This window comes from Puntigrus tetrazona, chromosome 3, assembly GCF_018831695.1.
Source record: "Puntigrus tetrazona isolate hp1 chromosome 3, ASM1883169v1, whole genome shotgun sequence".
Classification (NCBI taxonomy): domain Eukaryota; kingdom Metazoa; phylum Chordata; class Actinopteri; order Cypriniformes; family Cyprinidae; genus Puntigrus; species Puntigrus tetrazona.
Window position 1 is genome coordinate 25,062,934 of NC_056701.1, and position 25,891 is coordinate 25,088,824.

At 38.9% G+C, this 25,891-nt stretch overlaps 3 pseudogenes; 1 reads left to right on the forward strand and 2 right to left on the reverse strand.

Moving 5' to 3' along the window:
• Positions 1–7,695: 7,695 nt before the first annotated feature.
• LOC122341377 lies at positions 7,696–12,691 on the reverse strand (annotated as a pseudogene).
• A 1,046-nt stretch (positions 12,692–13,737) lies between these two features.
• LOC122342026 lies at positions 13,738–14,951 on the reverse strand (annotated as a pseudogene).
• A 1,810-nt stretch (positions 14,952–16,761) lies between these two features.
• Positions 16,762–25,891, forward strand: part of LOC122342027 — a 22,237-nt pseudogene continuing 13,107 nt past the window's right edge.

Sequence of the window (25,891 nt, forward strand, 5' to 3'; positions counted from 1 at the left end):
GCAGGGTGTTTGCAGCCTGGTAATAGAAAAATACAACTCATTTTAACTGCAGCCATGAACAGATCGTGCGTTTATTACGCACATTATTTATATAAACACAATTTTTGTTTTGAAGGATGATCAAGAATATCAATTGAAATTTCATTTATATGTAAATATTTGTTAATATTATTAAAATGATTAACTTAGAGAATACAAGAAAATGAAAATATCCCCAGGCTAATACAACATTAATACACAACTATTTCGGCTCACGCCTAATGCCGTTTGCATACACGCAAAAACATGCACCATTGAAGAATTAACTAGTTATAATTATAAAATCATGTTCTTGGAATCCAAGGAATAAAATGGGTTAATTAATCTGTGCCTTAATGTATGCCAGTGATTACATCAAAATATTCCAGTAAGATCCTAAAGGGGTTTTTTTAATCAGAGTGTGTTTCAGTTAGCCTATTAGATAATCAGTCCGGTGTTATTATGAAAAGTGTGTGTGCATGTATACACGCATTCAGACAAACTGATGAGACTTATTACAAATCATTTCATTATTATAGAACAAATTAACTGAAAATCAAACGATTTATTGAAAGTCAGATAGGTAAATTAATCGTATATTTTTTTACCCGACAACAAATAATGAACAGCATTCAAAAGGCGTTTAATAAACAAGAAAGTATGTAAACAGTGACAATACACAAATGTGTCAAACGCTGTGACAACTAGCCCGGTGTTAAATTATTATACAAGGCAACTTGCAGTCGACTGGTCTGGATCCAAATGGGTTTTTTTAACCATGTGTGTCACGAACATATGTGGTATTAATAATAAAATATGAAAAGCACAATGAATACGAAACAAATTACTTTAATGATGCAATTACTACCTAAAAGTATAAGCCGGTTAGCGAGCTGTTAAGAGTTTATTTACAAAAATAACCACATATTTATAAACACTCAGAATTAGTTACGGTATAAAACAATTTTATTGAAAAACAATAAGCGTTTTAATAAGCAGTGATAAATTAAACGCATATTTCTCTTTTTTTCCTAAGGCTAACGCGAATTAGCAGCCAAAGCTAACATTGTTTAGCTAAACATTAACGTTAGCAACCAATATCCTGCAATCATTAAAGCCCCCGTCCGACACGATAATAATAAATCACGAGACGATGCTGTAGAACATTTGTATAATGTAAGTTACGCAATTACGACAAAGCTAAAATGATTTCCTGGTTTTTGCATGGACGTGACCCAACTAGGAAGAAGAGAGACATTAGAGCTCCGTTAAAGCCAAAGACATAAAAACAAAACGACTTTCAAAACTGGTTAAATTGTCCCGATACGTTTTACACACCGCCGCTAAGCTTGCGTCGGCGGAGTGTTCAAACGTTGTTTAAATCTATTTAAATCGGTTTAAACACCGCAAACAAGAGCCGAAAGGAAAGACAAAAGAACGGCAAGGCACCCGGTTGTGTGTATGTGTGATTACAGTCGGCCATGCTGCGCTTCTCCGTGTCCGCGAGTGCTTTAAAACCAGAACATTATGAGTTACAAAGCTCGAACTCAGAAGTGAAGACTCGCGGGGCATCTCTTTTAAGACGACTGATCCTACCCGCCTCCCCATACGCCTCCCCGGTCCCCGCCCGAGTTACTTCCGCCCAAACTCATTATATTCATTCTGCCGCGGTGCTGTAATGTCGGACTGATGCGAGCGCAGGCAAAGCCGCGAAACAAACGGCTCGAACGCGTTCTAAAACGACACGAAACGCATTGATTCAAAAGTCCGCCATGACGTCATGTGTTCCACAAACACCGTGCCGCGTTTAGAGCGTGACTTACAGCATAGATTCGCGCCGGTCTCTTCCCGTACTCTTCGGCAAATCTAGAAACAAAGGGCAGCTCGACTAGTTCTTTTCCTCTCGCTTCCTCCCGTCTGGTCTGATTGTATCTCTAGAGCGGCCTGAGCGGCTCGCGAGCGCCCCCTGAACAACGAGCGAAACTCCCAGTTTGTGCCGCACGCGAGCGGAATGTGGCTGCACGGTTGAATGGGGATGGTGCCGCTGGCTGCCTCCTGAAAACCTACTTTGACGTGTATTTTTTTTTGTAGATATGTGTATTATTTTCAATTTCAGCTACTATCACTGTCGCGAACAGCGGATGAACGCTATTTTGTAGCACAGGAAATCAGGTTCTGCATGAGCAACGGTGACGTTAGTACAGAAAATTCCTGAGAAGCTCACGTTTTATATGAAAGCCAGATGAAATAGCAGCTCTGCTACAACAATAACAAGGCGTTTGTAACGTTGCAAAAGATTTCTATTACAAATAGATGCTGTTCTTTTCGGCATTCCATTCATCAAAGAATAATGAAAAAGGCGATGGTTTCATAGTTATTAAACAGCATAATTGTTTTAACAATAACAGCAAATCACTACACTAGTTATTTCTGAAGGTGAATCACGTGACGCTGAAGACTGGAGTAAGGATGCTTTGCATTATAATTTCTGTGAAATAATAAGTTACTTTAAATTGTAGTATTTTTTGCATTTATAATTATTAAATCAGACTTAAAAAAAAAAGTAAAAAAACTTTACCTAACCTGAAATGTTAGCCATCTAAATTAACCTAATCTCAATCATAATCTTAAATACTTCCATCTGATGCACAAACATAGACAAGCTACTTTATTTTTTTCTCACTATTGTATTCAAGGCTTTAGAGGCAACAAGACTGGAATTGATTGTAATGTCTTAAAAAAAACAAAAATTTTTGACAATGTTTACATGCCATATCTTACATCATCGTTCAAATAAATAACTGCAAAAGCATGAGAAATTTAATTTGACACAATCACAGTTCACTTATTATGTACAAAAACAAGCTTTTTACATTCAGTTGTGTGCAGATCTAGTAGTTATAACGTCATTTGTGTCCTCACGCGATGAAGTTTTTCCACGTTATACAAGGTTGAATGTGCAGAGATAACTACAAGACAGTTGTAGGTTGAATTCCTGAAATGTGTTAATCACGTGACTTCGAGCGATCAAAACATTGCTGCCAAACCTGCCTAACATTAGTTCAAACCAGTGGCGTGAGGTTGAGGCAAGAACATCTGACCAATGGCAATAGGGGCAAAGTATTCCAGAAACCTGCATATAGTTTTTTTATTTTTTTTAACTTGACGATGCTAGTGGTCACGCTCAATTTTTTGCAGCTAGTATGAAAAACGGTAAATGTAAAACTCTGTGCATAGTTGTGCAACACCTCTTTTAAACGAATCGACACTTTCTCTTAATACTTTTCAGTGTCTGATTAAAAAGCACACCTCGCTTCTTAGTAAAACAGTCACTCTCTGATTGTTTGAGTTAAGACACTTCAGTACAGAGGTACGAAAAGTTAATTGGCTGCAACAGAAGGCAAAAATGCCTTCTCATAGTCTGAGACACACTGCTGGTCCCACCACTCTTCCTCATCAGCGCCATCCTTCTTTCATCAGTGCTCGACCATCTCGCTGTATTCCTTCGCCCAGCGCTCATGCTTTAAAATGCTTCTCCCGCTTGATTCCCAGGCTCTTCCTCAGGCTCTCCTCCACCTTCATTCGCTCCTGTCCCAGTCCATTTGGCAGCTCTAAATGTTGGGGATCCATATCGATGAAAGCGTTCTCCGGTTCGGGTTCTGATTGAGGAGCAGGCGCGCACGCGATCCAGCTTCTCTATGATCTCCAGCTCGAGATCTTTATATTCAGTTCGGAAGGAGAACAGAACCGTGGCCACGCGTGTTGGAAGAAAAACCCAAGACGAAAAGAATATTGCACCGCTTTTAGTTAGCGCGCCTCTTTCATAACTGAACACCTCAAAAGTGATCGGACTCTCACCTGGAAGTTCATATGCTTAAATGTTTTACTGTTAATTGATCCGGATCTTCACAAAACACCAGGTTGGTTTGTACCTAGAGAGCAGATAGGAATTTAAATCACAAATGACAAATTTCCCATCAAACTCTAGATGCTAAACAATGCCAGTGATATGCCAAAACATTTGATAGAAAGCAGAGAATAATTTCAAACTGTAAATAATAATACTATTATTATACACACACACACACACAAGATGACCAAAAGCATATGGATACCATTTTGCTCTGAAACACCCTCACACATTGGCGAATAGAGCATAATTACATTTTCTAAATATTTTAAGATAAAAAAAAAAAAAAAGTAAATACAAAATTAATTATAAGTACAATTTACTTATTTAGCTTTATTTAAAATTAATTCACTTCTGCTTTTACTTCTGTAAGTCAATATTAGGCCTTTCAGATTTAGATTTTTTTCTGGTTCAACAGCTGTTAAAGCTCTTTTGGCATTTTATGTATTAATAATTAATGGTGATCTACGATATAAAACTAGGTTTCTTATGCCTTTGAAAATAAGAGTAGAATGGCGAATAAATGCTCAGTACAAGTCTTTTGTCAGAGTTGAACGCAGTGGAATGGAAAAGCAGCGTTCTGTGTGAAGCAGCCCTACAAGGGGTGTCCATGTACTTTTGGCCATATAGATGGAATTATGATAAAAAGGCTAGTACTTATTAATCCAACAAAAAACAAAACAAATAAGACCAGGACATCAACATTATAAGTACAAAATCCAACAGGGTATCAGCGTTACTCTAGGAGATGAGATGGATGGAAAGAATTGGTTTACTACCTAAAGCCCAATGCGTGAGCTACACACACCGCATGCAAAAGCAAGGATGTCTGAGAATTTGGATTATGCATGAAACGTAAATCCCAAAGGAAGAAAGAAACGGCTCGCCTTCCTTGTACTCACTGTTTTTCTCTGCTGGTGGAGAACGTGGCCAAGAGCTTGTCCTTCGCCAGCAGCGCTCCACAGCGCCACCCAGACGTGGTACAGCTGGGCAGGCTGCAGTTCTGACAGCTGCACGCTGGTTCGGTGACTGCTTATATTAGACCCTGTCACACAGATATACAAAATCAATACAAATCGCTCACTGTAAACGGAGAAATATTACTCATTTCAAATCGCCATATCCATTTGAATACATTTTAAAACAATTCCTGATGGCAAACCTGTTTCTTTGACGCCACTAAGTAATGCAGGACTGACACCCCTTGCTCTCATTTACAGGGATGGGGCTCCCAGACCAAAGTGGCAGAGGAGTAAGTGATGTTCTTCACGCTGATTTGAGAGACTTTAGAGGAACTGGCAGGGGAAGATTAAGACATGAAGGCTTATATGGCTACAAATTTGATTACTGTACACAATGTACAAAGTTGTAAAGAGAGCAAGTATTTATTCATGTGAATACATCTATAATATTTTTCAGAATTTTGTCCACGCGGTCCACCAAAGCATTTTTGGCCATATGAAAGCCAGAAGGCTTCATGGATTTAAGCGCCGAAATTTGCTATGATACAGGATATCTGCTGAAGTAATGGCAGACTCACAGCGAATTGAATGTTTCTCCAAAACGTTATATTCCATAACCGTATTATGGTAGTCTGGCAATTCGATCTAGTGAAGAAATAAATACTTGCAAATACTTGGAACTTCTCGACATTGTTCAGCCAGAGTACCGTCGGTAGTCCCGCCCACCTCCACTCGCGAATTGGTTGGCTGACTAGAAAGTGACCGTGAGGAGCTTTGTGGACATGTGGCCTTAGGTCTGTTGTCATGTAAATAAAAGCTCATTCAATTATTTAAAGAGATAGATAATTCTGTCATTTATTACTCATGATCTTGTGGTTACAAACCTGTAAGAGAATGGATAATGGAAAAATTACGGCTGAACCACTGTCACATGGACTATTTTAACAATGACCTTACTACCTTTCTGTGCCCAGTCAAAAATACTTTCAGACTTCATTAGAAATATTTTAATTCGAGCAAATAATGACAGATTTTTTTTTCATTTGTGACATTTGTAGCAATAGTCAACTATTCAAACAGTTGTATCTCAGCCAAATATTGTCTCCAACAAACCATGCATTATTCAGCTTTCAGATGATGCATACATTTCAATTTAAAAAAACTGATCCTAATGACAGTTTTTTTGTGGTCCAGGGTCATATTGTTGGGTGAACTGTCCCTTTAAGAGATGTCATACCTCCTTCAAGTGTGTATGCAATCGCTGACTTGAGGAAAGTGCTGTGGTTGTTGAAGACCGCAAACAGAGACACATTATAAGCTGTGTAGTTCCAGAAGTCACCTGTGGATGGAGACAAACACAAAATCACTATCAGCATCACAACAAACTACAGCTCCGCACACACACACACACACACACACACACACACACACACACCTGTGAGTGTGACAGATGTCTGGTCCTCTTCACTCTGACCCAGTTCAGGCACAGAGAGTCAGGTACTACAGACACGTGCTGCACCACATATTCCAGGACGCTTCTCAGAGAAGTGAGGGTGTATGGACCATGAGACCAGCGCCTGGATCTCACCGATTACGCCAGATTCACCTCAGGCATTCTCGCCCTGCAGGGCATAAATATGATCAAAGATATAATCATACACCTCTGTTCAAAACGGTTATGGGCACAACAAAACAGTAACGGCGTGAAATAACATTGCAACATATGTTTTTAGCAATTTGATATATTTTTAAGATTTATGCGTGTGATACAAAGCTGAATTTTCAGCATCGTCGCATAAATCCTCAGTGTCACATAATCGTTCTAATTTGATAAGTTCTCGCCAACAAACATTTCTTATTATTACATGTTAGAAAATGTTTTATCGTCTTTTCAAACCTTACTGACCCGTAGCTTCCGAACTGCAGTGATAATTATAAAAACATAATAAGCAGACATTTTCATGGAGCTCGAACAAAATTAGAGCCAAAGGACCAGGCACTGACTTACCCTCTCAGCAAACAGGATGCATGTGGGGTCCGATGTGCCCATTGAGGTGTTGGCTGACACAAACACTCCAACAACGCCTGGCTTGAGGTAGTATTTGAGCTGCGGCAGCTCTGACCTCCGGCGTCTCTCCATGGCCTGGGACCTGCTGCTTGACCTCGGTGCCATTTTTAAGCTTCACAGTTACAATATAGTTAATAATTTCCCTCTAGCCTGAGACGGGGCATTTCCTGGAAGACAGTCAAACGTTGACAGTTCATTCATTAAACTCCGACCTTGACTGACCCATCCAAAAAGAACCGATTATACTGATGCATTATGGGAGCACGCCACACCTTCCAATAGACGCGTTACAGGACGACTCACAGAATTAGGGCCGCAGTCACTCCAAACATCCAGCTGTCCAACCGTGCTGAAAAGAGAGAAAACGACAAAGCAATCATCATTGATTTTGTTGCATGGCGCGGTATTTAGAAACAAAAGGAATGAAAGAAACGCGCGCTGAATAAATCAAACGGCAAACCCTTGTTGTTATTTTGTCATTTTATTTTTAAATAAATGTAGCAATGGAGAGCATAAGAGACTCAAAATGACCAAAAATGGTGGAAGCTATTGTTTAAAAACTGAATTGCTTTTGTATTTAGAACACAACTGGCATCCACACGGCTGAACGTGCATCGAGGCCTTCTTCAATAAAACAGTAACAGCAATAAATGAGCGCATCGGTGTCTTCAATTAACAGAAGAGCTTCCTCTGACCTGCAGGGGCGTCCTGATCGAATAAAACCGAGCTCCAGTTACTCATGACCTCTCTTCATATCCACAGTGGCAGCGAACACGAAAACTGTACTGCGTGAACGGCTGGGGATCCTTTACACACAAACATGACCTGGCAATCATCCACCTGCGCAAAAAAATTCGACAGAGACACGGTTTGTTTAGTTTTTGACATCTATAAAATAACTGAATCGTGTTTTTACCTCAAAACGGTTTAAAAACGCAACTAGTAAACACAAAAAAGCTGTTGTTTTTCTCCTACACCTGGTCTATAAAATCAGAATTTTCTATTTTATTGAGATTTTTATTTGAACAAATCTCCTACCGCTTAATCAACACACTTTTCAATGGATGTGATAAATGTTTATTAACTTTAGTTTTAGCTTTACTTTGAAATACTCAGAAGACAGACAAATCCGTCCGCTTTCCTCTCTCTGTCCTCTCACCTCAATCCAGTCCAGAATACGATCGTGCGCCCGATACTGTACTTGACAGCTCTTGTCCAAGTAGCCCACTGTGTCACAGTCCATGTCCCAACTGAACTCCACTGATTCAGAGGTGAGGTTTATATTGTAAGGGTGTCTGGTCGCTTCTTCTAAGAAAAAAAAAAAAGACAGAAAACATTAAAAGTTAGCACAAAGTTAACTTACAGTTTTGCCCGATAAAACACTTCTTTGGGATTTTTTTACAAATATTTCTAAAAGACGACTCACCAAGCCTACATTTATTTGGTCAAAATTCAGTAAAAAAATAAATAAAAATGCTGTTTTATGAAATACACGATTTGAAAATGATAATACACTTAGTGTTGTTCAATCCAGCCTTCAGTGTCACATGATCCTTCTGATCTCACTCTAAGACGCTGATCTGAGGTGCAAGTGACATTATTAGTAACACTGCTAAAAACAGATGGTCTGCTTAATAATTTTATGAAAAACAATGCTAAAAGACTCTTTTGACAAGAAAGTTTAAAGGCACAGTATTTACTTAAAATATGACAATTACTTGATCCTTGTTGAATTGTAGTAATTTCTTAGAACACATATACATATTTATATAAAAAGCATACATATATACATATAAACACATATACATATATATATATATATATATATATATATATATATATCTGTGAGTGTGTGTATGTATACACACTGGGAGATAAATATGAGAAAGACTCTGGAGGTGATGCAATCAAAGGAAACAAGCAATGGTCTCCAATAAAACAGTAAACATGACTCACTTATATGGCCTGTGTTGAAGAAAGACCTCTCAGAGCGTGCAGAACCCAGCCTGTTTTTGGCAGTGACCCATGCTGTGATGTCAGTGCTTTTCATATAGTCACGCCGGTTTATGACTGCACTGTCAATACTGCTTTCCGTAGATTTAACCTTCCTGCAATGTGAACACACACAGAGAAAAAAACAACTAATATTAAGTAAACACTCACAATGTCCACACGTGAAGGTCTGGTGGTGGTAGAACACACACCCATCATAATCTTTCCAGTGAAGGGTGTACACAGTTGGAATCGTCGGCTCGTTGGATTTAGACCAAGAGCAGTAAATGTCTTCATCTTCCAAGTCTTCAATAGCACAATCAGGCGGAGACGGGGGGGATGGCGGATCTGAAAAAGACGGAAGAGCGCAAAACTTTTTTAGAGGAATCCAACCAAAAGAAGTCAAGACAAAGGAGAAGAAATAAACATTTAAACCAACAAAAAGTGCTGCAAGAACGCCATTACTTTCTCAGACCTGAGAAACAGGAAGTCATGTGGGAAAATCTGCAAAAATGACAAGCTGCGCAACGCACAACATCTCAACACACATTGCAGTTCTCTAGCAACGTTCAAGTGCTAACTAATAAGGCTCTCTTACCAAAGAAAATAACAAACGGATGCTTATTCAAAATGACTCGCACTCCATTCATCCCCAGGGAATACTGAGGGAATCAGGCCACGCAGTTTGAGCTACAGCAACACAACCTCCAGTGTTAGTGCTTCACTCACAAATAGACCTTAGTCACGCGAGCGCCATGCTTAGTTTTGGACATTAATGAAAACAAGGCAGCGAGTAACGGTGCGTTTAGTGAAATATACAGATGACGAAACAACTTTCAGAGAAAAACGTCACTGACATTGGTTTGAAAGATGGGAGTTGTGAAAATTGCATACGTGTGCAGTGTTAAGACAACAAACAATTATTATAACAATTACATATTATTGCTCTTTTTTCGATTTTTATCGCCCATTGTCCTCATTTGTTAAATGACTAAAATGTAAATAAATAATCTACATTTTGATTGCTTTTATAATATTTTAACCTAAAAATGATTGTAATAGGACGACATTATGTAGCACATTAATATACATTTACACATTACAATTAAGAACTTTTGAATTTTTTTAATCCGATTAAAAATAAATTATCATATATATATATATATATATATATATATATATATATATATATATATATATATATATATATATTTTTTTTTTTTTCTAAAGAAGGTTCCTTGTTCTATATGATATTATGTAAGAGTACAGGTATGATCTTATATATATATAAGATCATACCTGTGCACTTATATTAGTATCATATATAGAGCAAGGAACCCTAGGTTTAGAATCAAAATATGCATCCTGTATTTTTATTAAACCCCTTATTGTAATTCTTCCGTTAATAATGTGTGTGATCTAGTCTGAAAATGTGTTTATGAATACCCAAAATGCTATAAGTAACTAGTTTTTCTTGTAAACAATTAGTCCCAGAGCAAGTAATGAGGCCATCAGAGATAACAGGTGGGTTCTGTCATACTCACAGCCTCCTCTTACTGTAACGCTGCAGCCATCTGAAGCTGTCCTGTTACACAGGCACCGAACACTCTCTCTGTGTTCCGCTGCGATAGAAAAGCTGAAGGTTTCTTTGGTATTGGCACATGTGCTCGGAAACTCATGTCTGTGGCCCAGTATGATAACATAAAGCTGGCAGAGCCCACAGCTGTCCGTCCTTCCCCGTGAACTCATGTGGCACAGAACAGACACATTGTGGCCCACGGCAAGAGCCTCCTGTTCCACCAGCAGTTCACATCCACTTCACAAGAGACTGAAAAAAACCACGAGAGACAACAAAAGACAAAAAAGAACAAGTTGAGGCAAAAGGCGATGAAAAAAACAAAAAACATGTAGACAAAGTTTTACGAACTCGATGGCCTGTCCCGTGAATGTTTATCGCAGAACAAAAACACTACTTGGGTTTAATATAAAACGACCCCAAATAATCTTAATAAACGTTGCGACAGATCGCATACCAAGTGGCATCTGCCAAAAAATTCCGTGTTTTTTTTTTAAAGAAGCATTTTACTTTATCTGTGAAACGAAACGCATCGCAAGTTCGCAAGAAATAAGTTTAAAGCGACTAAACAACGCAGAAAGCCAAGCACTCGCGCCCACCTCGAGAACATATCCACAAGCAGAGTAACGTTACAGTAATAGCGCGCCGTGCCATCGCTCGCGGCTCCCGCGTGTGACGCAACGTCCCGTTAGCCGAGCGACCGGAGTCACGGAAAGTCCGCGGTCACCAGACATTTGCGTGCTCCCCTCCAGAGTGACATCGGCGTCCCGCGAGACGGCGCTTTTCACAGCCGCCACTCGCTCCCACGAATTAACACGAACGCTAACGTCGCTTTCGGCATCCTGGAACGAGCGCGCTCTATTTCCCGTAATCCTCTTCCTTTCGGGTCCTCGTGATTTTGGATACAAGTCTGACTTTCGTCGATCGAGTCACCGTCGCCAAACCTCTCTGACTAGGGCTGACAGGCTCGAACTGGCTTCACGTGTAAATTGTATTTCGCAGATTTAGCAGGTTTATTGACGACCCTCCTGCGCCAAGCCAGCCGACCAATCAGCGGAGGGCTGAGTTTGATCACGCGGTTCTTCGGCTCGGTAGACGCCTTGGAGGAAACCGTTTCTAGAGGCACGGTCGCACGCGCCCCACGTGCGCTGTCTCGGTCGACTTTGGTGCTTTGGATGCACCAAACCAAAATCTGTCATCTGCGATAGACATTTAGAGGATATTTTGAACTGCAAGGCAAAAATCTTAATAGAGCTCAGGAAACGCGTTTCTCATCGGGAAATGAAACTGGTTCACGCTCACGTGAAGGCTTGGGCCAAAACAGGAAATAGCTGATAGACTGAACTCATAATGCTTACTACCTAGTGCACAGTGCATACTTCCTACTATTTTTAAGCAATACAGTATACAATAAACAACTGTATCATTAACAAGGCGTTTTATTTGAACTTTTCAAATATTTACTGAAGTTTTTTATTCAAAAGATATGCCTTTCTCATCTGGTATGAGACAGGAAAGTTGATAGAACACACGTCGGTCATTCACCTAACAATACAATCCTTTTAGCATGATTAAAATGGGTTTGCATTATTGAAATATCATTTTTATTTAAATAGGTATTTTATTTATTATTGTACTGCAATATTATGCAACATTATTCTACAGCTTCTGTACTGATTCCAGCGGACTTGAGTTATGTTTAGCAGATTCTGGCAAATATAGTAGGTCATCCGGTATTCCATTCGTACAGAACATTTGCTTACTATGCACAGCATACATACTGGATATTGCAGAAGTAGTGAGAGTAGTATGGCATTTCAACACAGACATAAACATACTTCATGCTTCATATTATAACTTGCAAATTAACTGAACTGAACGTCAGTAGCATCACTCTTTAAGATTTAGGACTTTTTATTTAGCCCAGTGGTTTTCAAGCATTGATATGGGGACCCATCACTCTTCACAAGATGATCAGAAAATCAGAAAAGTTCAAGTTATGTAAAGATATGTTTAAAAGTATGTTGATTTTTGCACGCAGTACTTGGTCGGGGTTCCCTTACTGGCGTGGAAGCTTCAGCTCGTCTCCGTGTTGTTGATCCACAGTTTCTCATCTTTCTCGTAAAAATATACCATAGATACCACATGGGCGTCACCTCAGGCATGTTGTCTGGCCAATCGAGCACACTAATATCCACTTGGAAGTGGTTTTGTCACTGTGGGCGGTGCTAAAGTCCTGCTGGAAAAGGAAACCAGCATCCCTTAAAGCTTGTCAGAAGATCTCCTGGAAGATGGCTTTGGACTTGATAAAACCGAATGAACCAACACCAGCAGACATCACAGCACCACAAATCATCAGTGACTTCAGAAACTTCACTGGGCTTCAAGCAGCTTGGATTCTGTGCCTCTCCAGTCTTCCTCCAAGACCTTGATTTCCAGAGGAAATGCAAAATGTACTTTTATCTGGAAAGAGGACTTTGGACCACTGAGCTGCAGTCTATTGTTTTTCTCCTTAGCCCTGGTAAGATGCTTCTGGTGTTGTTTCTGTTTCAGAAGGGATTTACTAGCCTTTATCCTGAAGACGCCTGAGTGGGACGACTCCACTCCTTGTGAAGCTCTCCCAAGTGTTTGAATCAGCTTTACTTCAAAGCGTTTATGGTCATCCTTTTCCCGACTTTCTTCCTTCCAGTCATTTAATATGCTTTAATACAGCACTCTGTGAACAGCCAGCCCTGAACTTCTGTCCATTGACCATTGCCATGTCAGCAGTCTTCCCCATTACTGTGGTTTCAACCAATGAGAGATAGCCAGAACTTTTTAAAACGACTTTTTAGAAAAATTAATTTGCCATAATTTGAAAGCTTTATTAAAAGGTTTATTAAAAGATTTTTATGGTTATATATGCAAATGAGCACAAACTGATTCATTAGCGATTAATGCAAACCATCTTTATTCAAGAGAGAAATATACTCCAGATAAAGATTAAAAAAGCGAATACACTGAATCAATACAAAAAAGTAGCCCAACTTATGACTTTACAACATCAAACTTTATAAAATCTTTATTTAAATTAAGTGCAAAATGCGTGGGAGTTCAATGCAAACCACGAACAAGTCTCGAGCACAAAATATGGAGGAAATGAAATACGGACAGGTTGAGAAGCACACGTGCACGCTTTTTATTCACTCGTGCTGTAGAGAAGGCCAGTTTCTCAGCAAAGCGAGCTGATTTCTCCTTGCTGCAGCCCCACTTGCAGCAGGCGTTGGACAGTCCCACCACTACGTCACGTCCCTTTCTGTCCACGGTACGCAGCGCTTCGAGCACCTCCTGAGAAATGAGAGAGCGCGCGGGCCTGCTGAACACACCACCTTCCTGTTCCCCTTGGGTCAGCGCCGGAAGATCTGAGTCAGGGGCATGCTGGGAGGACGGTGCAGCACCGCACAGCACGGCACCGTCTGCAGCGCTGCTGTCATATGAGCTGAATAAGTCCAGGATTTCATCTGGGAAGAAGAGATGTTTCATGCAATACTTGTGTGCAATTATACACGCGAATGAATGATTTCTGGTGAAGAAAGTCACCAGAATTCAAGTTGAATTTTGAAAAATAAAGACTTATATAGTAATGTTTTATGAGCTTTTTATGCACACAAAGGCTGCATTTATTAATTCAAAATAAAGCCACACACTGATATTGTGAAATGTTATTACAGTTAACTCATTTCGATTAAAAAAATATATGCTTTATTTATCTTTTGTAACATTCTGAATGTGATTTAATGTCACCTTTGATCAATTCGCTGGCTAAAAGTATTATTTCTTTCAAAAAATTTTTTCACAATTTTAGTCCATAATTTTGAATGTAAAATCAACTGGTTTTAAAACACAGTACAAACTGAGATTAAATTGGTACGTATATATGCAAATGTTTGTAACATTGTTACAACCTGCATTTTAAAGTTTTGAGTGGAGAAAAGGTTTAAATCCAGCATTTTTCTGTATAAAAAAGTATTCTGTATTTGTGATATGATGTCTACTAGTGCTCAACAGTAAAAATAAATAAATAAAATAATTAAATAATAATAATAATAAAAAAATAAATAAATAAAAAAATATATATATATATATATATATATATATATATATATATATAGTAAAATAGATATAGCCAAGTAATTAAACATTTGTAATATTGTTACAACTCAGACTTCATGATACTAACCCGTGTTAGTCAAGGAGCGCTTCCACGAGAGCCTCCGCAGGGTGAAGATGACAGCGCGGATGAACTCCCGGCCGCACAACTTGACTCCAGTACGAGGCCGCCCAGCGCCTGTACTCCAGCCAGCAGCAGACACACTGCGAGCGCTGTGCTTTTCCACATCATGCTGAGAGCGGGTCTTTCACCGACAGCGGCGGTTGATCTTCAGAAGCTGCTTCCTGCCGCCTTCTCTCGGGTTCGGAGCCAGGTGTCTGTTTGACGGAGAAGTTCTGTGATTTTTCTCAGGTCTCTGTTTCTCTTTATAAAGAGGTGAGGCACGCACACGCTCAACCCCACCACCCCCTTTTAGCAGGAGTCACTGATAACCCTGCGAGAGATAGCGGCAGAGACCTTTCCGGTAACAAAAGCACGAGCAGGAAAGGTGAATGTGTAATTATAACGACATTCTGTGACACTAGACACTCTTTCTTCATTTAAAATGATGAATCATATTTGCCATACGACTCACTTCGATATTGCAGCATGAACATTTCTCTTTACAGTGATTGAATTAAGATATCGGTCTGTTTTCTCCAATAAATGTATTTCAGTTACATTTTTATGCATCTGGATGCATATTTATTGCATTCAAGATACATTTTATCACATTTCTTGGGAATCGAGCCTATGATTATTTGATGCAGTGCAATGCGTTATTATTTTTCCTAGTTAGAAATAATTTCATTAATGATTAAAGTTTTATTTACATTTTGTACATAACGCTTCACTCCAAAGAGTCTTACATTGCATTGATCAAAGCTCAAAGATCACATTTAAGCTACATTTTAACTGAAAAATAATTAAATGAATACTTTTCGAAGGCCCGTTTTCTTCAGCCTTCGACGTTTAAGTAAATTTACCGTAATAACGCAAGCGCGTACATCTTTATGATACATTACCTGGGAATATGCACATATTTTATCATCCACCAGGTGAAAACCGTAAGGCTTGCATTTAAGAAAGCGAGAGCAAGGCTCCCCAAAATGCGTGTCCCGAGTTCACCCCGAACACCGTTTCACCTTCTCTGCAATGCATCATTTATTTTTTTTTTTACCATTTTTTTTCCGGACTGAGTGATGACTATGAGGTGTAGAGGTTAAGAGACAAAGAGATGTAGCGAGTATGGCATTTTCAAAGTGTGATAACACAGTCCATTGCACACGAGCGATCCCTGCATCCACGCGGACAAAGGTCACCAGTATCCAAAATGACAAGAGAATAATGAATTTTTAACGAATGCGAAGATAACAATGACAACAACGTGACATTTCGAGAGACATTAACCACAATATTGACGCATGGATGGTGGCCTGGGAAATGTATGTAATATTTAATAGTATAACCTATAATGTGTGTGTGTGTAAATTTTAAATCTTATAAAGAAACACAAAATTACACTTCCATCACATTCACTTTTCTCAGGTTTAAGTTATTTTAAATATATGCACTTCATAAAAACTACTTGAATACGTATTCTATTATGAACCTGAATTTTGTCATTAAGTTAGGCAAAGCGAGCCAGGGCAGGTTTGTTCATATATCACGTTTAATTCAAAGTGCAATTAAACATATTTAAGTGTATTTTATGCTAAAATATCTGTGAGCACAAAAAGACTTTATAATTAACGCGTTTTAATCAAAATTGCATGGATTTACTGCATACATTTGGTTTTATTTGGAGGAAGAGCCCGCGTTTAAAGCTCTTACACAACGTGGATTCAGATCAGCTTTCTGCCAGATGTTCCGTAAAAGCGAACGACGTAAACCTAGCGACGCGACTGATTTCAGATCAGCGCACAAAAGCGTGAGACACGGTTATGATTGACAGGCTTCAGACGAACCCGGTCCCTTATATAGCGCTGGCTCCCCGGTTCCACCAATAGGAAGACGCGGCGTTATAGTTATTGTAACCGGACCAATCGGAGCGAATAAAGGGGCGGGAACGCAGCGAGTGGGTAGCAACAGTTGCCCGGGTGAGGACGAAGCGCCATAGCCACGGTAGTCGTGGTAAGACAAGAACCCAGCAACGAGAATCAACAACAACAACAACCCGATTCATTGACAAAAAGCGTATTAAATCCAAAGTACCGCTGGAAAAGTCACTCGGAATAAGAGGTGATTCCGTTTTTTATATTTCTTACGAAGTCTCAGTGCGTGGAAAACAGAAACAGGTGCGAGGATGATGATATTTTTAGCGTCTATCGACGTCCAATAATCATTATCGTTGAGCGGGATTGCTAAGCGATCGTGTCCAGCGCTAGACAGACGCGTCTCTCCGAGGATAGACATTATTACCAGCAGCCTCAGCCAAAGCTGCTCGTTGTTATGACGATATACTAGATAGGTTGTACAAAATGGCGGGTGTTGTTTGCAATAATACGTGAGTCTCCATACACATTGCTGGATAGCCACCCATCCGTAGCGCTCGGCTAGCGTTGCTATGGAGCCAGGTGTTATAAACGCTGTTGGCATAGTTACATCGACGAGCACGTTGACATGTATAAAGCAGACGCTCTCCCGTTCTTCACCTTTGCTTGACCAATCGATGTCTGTTGGATATGAAACCATATATGATATAATGTGCAGTCAGTGCATTGTAAATAAGATGCAAAGCAGGACATTTGACTGCGCAGGTGCCGAAACGTCGAAATGTTTGCACGACCACGAGTAGATTCTTTTGTGAGGTGTATACTGTGTTACATTTATGCGTTTAGTTTATGGATAAACTAACCAGGTTCAAATGGTTTATTTATTGACATTTCTGTTTTGATTAAAATGATGCCTTATGGATGCGCATACTTATGTTATAGAAGCCAATAGCTGTTCATTTATGTAAATGCATTTTATTTGTATTATTATTATGCATCTTATCATGTATTAGATCATTACGTCTTTTAGTATAAATGTTAAGGTATTATAGAAATATATGCATTCAGGTGGTGGATGTGGACATCTCCCTCACAGCTTTTAAAAGCGATTATATAAATTATTATTATTATTATTATAATTATGTAATTATGTAAGAATGTTGCTTATGTGAACTACGCATATGATGCAAATTGATAAAAAATCATAAGCTAACGTTATAACTAAACAAAAGAAACAAGATGTATACAGACTTGTTTTGATCTGATTATTGCATAATTGAATCATAAACTGGCCAGATTAGAGCAACAGAAATGAAGTAAATTAGTACTGACACTTGAAATTTGACATTGATATTTATTTTTATTGAGGAGGATATTTGTGAACCTGGAACACAAAAGCAGTCATAAGTAGCAAGGGCATATTTGTAACATTAGCCAGTAATACATTGTATGGGTCAAAGTTTTGATTCGTGTTTTATGCCAAAATCATTAGGATGTTAGGTAAAGATTGTGTTCTAAGAAGATATGTTAATTTCCTACTGTAAATATATCAAGACTGAATATTTGGATAAGTTTAAAGGGGAATTTACTATATATATATATATATATATATATATATATATATATATATATATATATATATATATATATATATATATATATATATATATATTGTGCCCTTCAGGTTGTATCTCAGCCAAATATTGTCTTATGCTAAAAAAACATATAGCAGTGGAAAGCTTATTTATTCATATTTCAGATGATGTATAATTCTCAATGATAAAAAATTTACCCATATGACTTTTTGTGGTTTTGTGGTCCAAGGTCACATACAAGGTTTTAATAACAGTGGGATTGAATTTTTAAGTATCAAAGAAAGAGAAACGCACCTTTGTGTGTGTGTGTGTGTGTGTGTGTGTGTGTATGTTCTTGACAATGATGTGTGGCCTCATTCATTTGCAAGCAGTTATCAGGTTTCTAGTAATAGGACACCAAATGCTCTGCCCTAACTTCCATGCTCTTCTTTATGCTGGCCCAACAAAGGTTGTAGTCTTTAGGGCTTTCTTGGAACCACATGACTGTGCCAAGGTGGTGATTAGTGATAATAATGAAAACTCAAATAACTTTGTTAGTGTTATTATTATTATTATCATCTTCATTATTATTATTATTATTATTCATGCTTAGACCTTCTACATCAGTGCAGAACTCATCCTACACTATTGACAATGGTGATTCGCTAGCAAATGATGAAATTAAAAATGATTGCATGGCTCTCTGAAATACTGACTGGTCAGTGACTTGCGTCACTGGAAGTCTAATATTCCCCAGTAATGTCTGAATAACAGACTCCTCATCTGGTTATTAGAGGCCAGAGCTTCTTCCACGTCTCTCGTATCACACTGCTAACTTTCTCTTTTGATTTATATAAATGAAGCTGAGTCTCACTTATCGACTGTATTTAAAGACTGCCGTTTTACACATTTCTACTGGATTACGACAATAAACAGATACGATTTTGAAACCTCAAAGCAGTTACATTTAACAAAATGATTTGCTGAAAATCTGTTTAATAAGTGGATTGATTGTATGTTATTTAAAATGTTCCATCTGGTTTGCTTGACTTGATAATATACATTCGGCCAGTTATTATCACAGAATAAACCCTCAAAAATGAATTTCTCATTTCATTGCATTCAGTCCAATGGCAACCCCAGCGTATGTGAGGGAGCTGCAGCAGACCTCCCAGCCTCAGGGAGGCGGTGTGACTCCCACATCAGGCCAGGCTGCCACCGTGACGGCGGCTCCCCAACAATTCCTTGCTGAACTTCAGACTACAGGAGCGACGCCCTCAGCGGCCCCGCCCTCCGGCCAGACCACACCCCTTCCCTCGCAAGCACAGAAGAGCCAGGCGATCGCCCAGGCGCCGCCCGCACAAGCCCCGCCCACTCAGACTCAATATGTCACAGCTGAGATTCAGAGCTCACCTACGCAGTCCAGCAGTCAGAACACACCGCAGTACATCGTTGTCACAGTTACAGGTAAGAGGTCACGAACGATTTAAATAACGTTCTATAGTCTCCGCACAGATAAATAAAGACATATCATTCCTGTAGCACAAACGGTTTGACGCCATCTACTCCAAGGTCGCGAGTCTGATTACCAGAAAGATGTGTACCTTGAATGCAATGCAGGTCACGTTGGATAAAACTTCTATCAAATATTAATGCGCTTCTTTTTCTCAATTTTTCCTTTCTGTAGAGGGTTCTCTTCATTCCAGTGACTCTGTGTCAGATTCTAGTCCTCCTGCTGCCGTAGTCCAGACTGGAGTTCCTACACAGGTGGTGCAGCAGGTGCAGAGCGCCCAACAGGTAAGGCTATCCCTAAACCCTAAACCCTAAACCCGTGTGCCCAAATACTAGGGCTGCTCCTAATAGTTGACCGACCGTTATAATGGTGCGTGGCGAAGTCACAAAGTCTGTGATGGCAGATCGGTTACGACTGGTCTATGTGATAATACACGTTAATACACGGTAATAAACGTTAACCGAGAAAAATGCGAGGTGAAGATCCGCTCGCTCACTCCAGGACAGACGGAGGCGCCGGTTTGGACACCGCTCTTACAATACTCTTAAAATAGTTTTTTTAGAATTTCCAAAACGCTACGTTATTTATTAGCGCTCACTACATCAACGAAACCTCGTGCTTTTGTAAAACGATGAAAGCAAACAGGATGCGCTTGTCTCTGAGAACCTAGGTTGAAACCGTCGTATACTTTCCTTTACAAACATAAAAATATATCTATATTGAATGAAACAAAACGATACAAATTCGTTTCTTAAACCCAAAAACAAAAGTTTATCCATAAATGATTTAAATGTTAATGCAGTCTACTTGCTGTTTTTCCCCTGAGATAAATCATATTTATTATATCTGCTGGTGATCTGTGCAGGCAATTGAAGGCTCATTATCGTGATTTTGTATGGTTTATGGTTATATGCTTAAAATGAACGACTACTAGTCAACCAGAAATATATGTAGTTGAGCACACACAAAAAAAAGCAATCAAGGTCATGGACTTAAGCATGTAAATGTTTAAAAGCTTTTAGTTAAAATGACTTGCATTTCATTTCAAGTATTTTCGACCTGTCTTGTAATATCTAAAACACACAACTGTGAAAATACAGAAAGCGCTTTTCATACCAAGTTCTTGATTTATTTATTTATTTATTTATTTTTTTACTTCAGCACAGTCTAATTAAATCAGACTTCATCAGACCGGAAGAAATGTTGTTGAAGCTTAGAAAACTGTGAGAGAAATTTTGAAACGCCTTGGCTCTCAGTCGGCACGCAGATGGAGGAAATCCAGCACTGCTTGTTGTTTGGGTCTGTTGGAGTTTTGTAGAATAGCAGTTCTTAGAAAAGGCTTTGTTATGCAGTCCTCAAACGAATGAGACATGACGATTGAGGATTTTGCTGTTGTCTACCATGTTTACCCAGAACAGCACTTGTGGGAGGTAACCACAGAGGAAGCCACTGCTTTCAAAAACATAAAGGTTTTAAAGACAGATCGGTAGTTTAGCCTGTCCAAAGGATTCTGGTAAATATACACAGAGCTGGATAACAAAGTGTACATCCACAGATGAGCAACTAGATGTCCAGGTGCATATAATGTGTATGTTTCTTAAGATTTATATTAAGATTGAAATAAATGTTCCTGTTTAATCAGCGCAAAATCCTTCAACAATTCATTCGCAAATTCAATCCTTCTCGCAAATTCATCGCCTAAACTCTAATAATTACATTTATAAACTGCAAGTCATACCTTTTTTTAATAAAAAAATTATTTATTCAATAAGGATGCATTAAATTGATTAAAGGTGACCAGGGCATTTATATATATTTATATATTATTATAAAAGATTTCTATTTCAAATAAATGCTTACTATTCCTCAAATACGTTTTCATCACAGGAAATAAATATATATATATATTTTTTAAATTGTAATAATATTTCAAGTCAAATAAAGTCAATTAAATGCAGTCTTGGTGAGCATAAAAGACAAAAAATAAAAACTCTTAAAAGTAGTATACCTAAAACATACTTAAAGGTACATTTAGTCATATTGGGTTTGTGTTTTTCGTCAGCACCTGTTCTATTCTATTCTATTCTATTCTATTCTATTACTAGAATAGCTGGTACTTGTTTACTGTTGGTCTCTCGTTGATCTAAATGCTTCTATTGTTAACTCACTTTAGAAAAAAGCATCTGCTAAATGATTAAATGTTAAATGTTTACTGCGGTTAGCTACGGTTTATTTATACATAAGTGTAAGGTTCTGAAAACAGGAGGGTTACTGAGGTAAAGTGAGCGGTATTCAGGTTAACATGTGATCATCTTTGCCCCAGATACATTTTATTAGGCCACCGATAAGACTGAAGTCTTTATCTTATTTTAAACATAAGTGCAATTAATTTCTTCAGGGGTAAAGTTAAAAATAAGAGGGTCTGAAAATCTTTTTTAGCATTAAAGCTGTAAACCATGGCCCAGTTTAGATCAATGAGATTGTGGTTCGCCGTTCTCACAGGAGCTTTTTCAGAGAAGCTAATGTTTTTCTTTTTTCCCCTGTAATCTATTAACAGAGGTCAGTAGTTCAAGCCACATCTCAGACAACACAAAACAGAGCCGGGCACCCAGCTGAATGTCACCAGCCTACAATCGGTGCACCTGACACAAGAGGTGAGCGCTCTCACTCATAAGTGTGTGTTATTATGTCAGTAAAGCCTGGCTCTCTCTGCATTTTATGTGACTCCCATTTCATTTTCCAATGCATCTTGACATCTCGAATGTATTGCATTATAGTTCATCTAGAAAAAGTGGCTCAACTGTTGCTTAAAGTCCCCTGAATTCAAAAGCACTTTACTTTTTTTGGGTGTTTGTGTCATTAAGGTTATCTATAAGCCAGTGACAGAATTAGCATTTAGAAGATAAAAGCGTTTAAAACGAGCAGTTCCTAAAATGGATCAACAATTATTTTAATGTCACCTTGTACTTCAGCTTCACGTCAAATCTTCCGACCGCTCAAATTCTCTCTACAATTTAGGCGCACCACCGCGAGGATTCAAGGCGGTCTAAATATGCTCTCGATTTGGGGCAAATGAGGTGTAGTTTCATGCTGAATCCTGGCAGCGGACACAGATGCGATCGCATGAGAGCAAAATCATATGACAGAGTCAGCAAATATTAAACATATAAAACATTATGATCACCACTCGGTATACCGGTTTATACAAATACTGGCGTTTATTTTTCTTATGATACAAATTTTTAAATACACTATAATACGGTGTATGTCATTTAAACAACGCGTCACTTACAAAAGTAACTTTAGTAAGCTATGCTTAGAATATACATACTGACGACTTTTTAATAAACCTGGAAGATGGAAGCATGCACTTTTTTTGTGTTTTGTTTTTTTCCAGTTGCTCAGACGCAGACAGTGCGCTGTATGAGATTTAAAAAAAGTACAATTACAGCCAAAACTACCGCAGAGTCGCTCTTTTTTTAATGTAGCTGCCTGTTTATTTCATCAGAGGATGTTTTGCGATTTATAAATAAGAGTGGCTCCTGGTTAACATGTCAGTAGAATATGTGGTTAACACCTGATCATGCTTAAAAAAAAATAGCGTTGAAACCGGTATAATATATTTTTTTGTCACACCGCCCAGCACTATGATCACTATTTTGTTGTAGCAAGAGTTTCATATTGAATCTATGGAGTAATCTAGACTGTGGCTGTCAAATGCGGCTTTACCGAGCTCAAAGGCTCTGGCCAGGTCAGATATAAACAACGCTGTTTGCTATTTTTAAAAGGAGACGGGGCTTCTCAATATTTCCTGCCCTGTCTTCCTGTTTCAGTTGAAATTACGTCACTACTCACCACAAAGAACGCGTGCTTAAGGACCTTTAAATGCAAAGATTACAGTCGTCTAACTCTCTAACGGTTGATTTCAGGACTTTTTCTCAGACAGAGAGGAAGTGATGCACAGAGAGAGAGTGAGGTGAAGAGAAAGAGACAGATAGAACACTGGTTGGAGCATAGGCCAGCGGTAGTACTACTAGAGAAAAGCACTAACCCGTTTGGAGGTAGTTTATCCTATGCATCTGTCAACGGAGGTTTGCTGGATTGCTCATCCTGTTTCCCCCCATCTCTGCCTGTCGCCTGTTCACCCATCACCTTCTCTCTACCCGTCATGTCAGTGGACGGGCAGACAGACAGGGTCTTCTACACCTCTGCTGCTGTGCCAGATGTGCAGTCTTACCTCTATGAGATGCCCTCAGCCCATAGTGTAGGTGACTTCAGTTAAAACACGGTGTTGTAGTTATAGCTGTGGTCAGTCAGTGAGACCGAGTTGATTGTGTTAGATCCTTTAGTGCAGTGATTTCCAACCAAGGATCTGTGGGGGAGCCTAAATTAAAAATATATGATACACACAATATTGTTCGAAAGTTTAGGGTTTGTAGGATTTAAAAAAAAATGTTATTTAAAGAAGTCTTCATGCTAATCATAGGCTGCATTTATTTGGTTAAAAATACAGTAAAAACAGTAATATTGTAAAATATGATTACAGTTTAAAATAACTCGTTTTCTGTTTTAAATCATGAATAATTTTTATGATGCAAAGCTGAATTTTCAGAAATCATTGTAATATGTAGAAAAAGTGATATATTATATTTTATATATCTTTTTTTTTTTCTTTTCTTTGAAAGCTCAAAAGTAAAGGTTAACAGAAAAATATCTAAAAGATTCAACATTTGCTTATATTAAATATTTTTATATTAATTTAGTCAGTAATCATATTATAATCAGTAATATATTTTATATAAAAAATCTAAATAACTTTAATAAATGCTAAATAAATAAATAAAATAATAAATATAATAAACTAATAATAAAGCTAAATTTTAGTGTATTGCTGGGTTTACTTAATAATTAAACTTATCCCAGCATACGACTACTTTTTAGAAACTAAGTCTATTTTTTACCCCACAGTATTGATTGTTTTTAGTTAAAAATAATTTTGGAGGTTCCCAATATATTAATAACAATAATGAAAATGCTATCCGTGTAATATGAGTTTAATACAGATTTCTGTACTTAAACCTTACTCCCAAGTGTTGGGGTTTTATTTCAGAGTGTAGATAAGATTAAAAGGTTGGGAAACACTGAATTAGTGCACTGAATGTGGCTGCAGGCATGTTTTTTATTGCAGAATTAGGTTTAAAGCATAACCGATTGTGTCAATTTTGCCTTCCTAATTTGTGTATTGGTGTATGTGCACCACAGGTACAGCAGCAGCTCCAACAGGTGCCAGTCCAGCATGTGCATACCAACCAGGTGCAGTATGTGGAAGGAGGAGATGCAAACTACACCACCAGCACCATGTGAGTGTTTACAGGAACCAACACGTCCTGTGCACATGTGTAGGATCAGGGCTTTTCACACTATACATGCTTCTTGAATTGACAGCTAGCTCTTTGTCATAGCTACTGTTAACTACAGGCTAGACAACTGTTTTAAGAAACTATTAGCACTGCTTGAAGGATACGAATATCAATTGTGGTGTCAAAAGATAGACAGTGTGAAACAAAGTTGTGCTTGTTTGAATACAGACAGTCAAATAATTAATTGTGATTAATCACATGCAAAATAAATATGTATTTATGTGTATATTCATTAATATTAAGAAAAATTAATATTAAGATCGTTATCGTGCTCTGTGTGAACGGGCCTGTTGTAACCCTGCTGTTTTTTCTTCTTGGTCGTTCCAGCAGTTTCCGCACACAGAGACTCCCCTGTACACCCAGACCACTGCTGGACAGTACTACGAGACCACCCCTGCCTCTGGATCCGAGGCCACGTCCCCCGGGACCCCCCTCACCGTCTCCGTGACCACAGGATCCCCGGGTGTCCATGTTTGTGGCGGGGCCGGGGCAGATCGTGGCCAATCCCACCACGCGGCAGGGGCGGAGTCACAGCCGTAAGTGGCAGCCACTGGGACGGCGTCGAACGGTTCCGGAGACTCCGGAGGCGAGGCTAACGGTAGCAGCGGGAGCTACGTGATTCAGGGCGGCTACATGCTGGCCGGCGGCGGGACCGGCAGCAGCGGAAACGGTCACGGTTATCCGCACCCCACTCGTGCCTCTCCAGCCACCGTGAGTATAAACGAAGGCGAGGAC